The 1,328-nt window shown below is 46.3% G+C and overlaps 1 pseudogene; it reads right to left on the bottom strand.

Moving 5' to 3' along the window:
- Nucleotides 1-566: 566 nt before the first annotated feature.
- The window catches only part of LOC105529660, a 2,581-nt pseudogene continuing 1,819 nt past the window's right edge, over nucleotides 567-1,328 (bottom strand).

Raw genomic sequence — 1,328 nt, 5'->3', positions numbered from 1 at the left:
CATAGTGCATGTATAACATACATTACATATACATTAACCTTCTTTAATGCCCCCCACCAGGGTTTTGAGGGAAGGAAAGATGAAACGTGGACTTGTGCACTCACAAAGGCACAATTTTCTTCCAATTATAAAAGGTCATACATGTGACTCTTAACTATGTCTTGGGCAATAGCTAAGATTTTATCTGTGGGACTCCACCTTTGAAAATCACAACAAAAATCAAAAGGAAATGATTTGATATAAAATATTCAAATTTCTCAGTATGCAGACTTCCACAGAACAGGAAGAAGGAGACAACGAAAATACATTTTCTTTAAAAATAACATTCCCCTCATTTTGTCCCTGACACTCAACACTCAAAAACAAGTCTGCATAAAACTAGGAATACAGAAAAGGACGACAGAGGATGTTACGTTTCAAAGTCTTAGGACCTACTCTGAACTTCTGTCCTCATCAAGACCCTTGCCTATAGAGCTGAGGGCTCCCTGGCCCCCTGGAGAAAGTGAGTGGTCTCAGATCTTCACTGAAGCAGGGGTGAAGATGTCCCAAGTCACTCACTGTCAAAATTAAACCCAGTAGATGCCCTGCTTCTTCTTGGTTTTCTCATGCCAGAAGGATTTGCCTTTGGTGAACCTCAAAACCTGATTGGCTCGTTCCCCCAGTCTCTGGTTGCACCTCAGTTGGCATCAGTGGAGTTCTCTGCCACCTCAATTTCCTCCTCCCTGACCCTTACGAATGTGGGTCACGCCCTTTTTTTCTTCTTTCTTCCTTTTTGGAAACGTGTTAGGGGTCTGAAGCTTTATCTTCTTGGCTGGGGGAGTCTCTGCCTCTTTGGCAGCCTCATCTGCTTCCACTTCTTTCCTGAACCCAGCTTTGAAACTACCACTGCTGCCTTTTTTTCTTCTTCCTCCTCTTCCTCCTCTTCGCTGTTCTTAGCTGCTTTTCCATTCTGGGCAGTCAGTGCAGAGGTGCCATTGGCCTTGGGTACTTTTGGTCTTGCAGAGTCCTTGCCCTTGGGCTTCTCTTCCTCTTCCTCACTGGAGTCATCAGAGGAAGAACTGCTGCTGCTCTCAGCCTTTCCTTTCTTTGTGGAGGCTGGCTTAGAAGGGGCTGTCCCTCCTGCTGCCTTCTGCAACTTCTTCTTAACTGGGGATTTAGATAGCTTCTCTTCCTCCTCCTCCTCGCTGCTGGAGCTGTCTGAATGAGAGCTGCTGTCCTTACCACCCTCAGGAGCCTGCTTGGCAGGCAGATATGGAGCTGCTTTGTCAGTTAGCTTGGGCTTAAGGGGGGCCACAGTCATCTTTGTCTTCTCCTCCTCACTGGAACTG

The sequence above is a fragment of the Mandrillus leucophaeus genome, unplaced genomic scaffold (genome assembly GCF_000951045.1).
Source record: "Mandrillus leucophaeus isolate KB7577 unplaced genomic scaffold, Mleu.le_1.0 Scaffold777, whole genome shotgun sequence".
NCBI classification, from domain to species: domain Eukaryota; kingdom Metazoa; phylum Chordata; class Mammalia; order Primates; family Cercopithecidae; genus Mandrillus; species Mandrillus leucophaeus.
The sequence above is the reverse complement of the archived record's forward strand: the minus strand, read 5'-3'. Positions and strand labels throughout refer to the sequence as shown.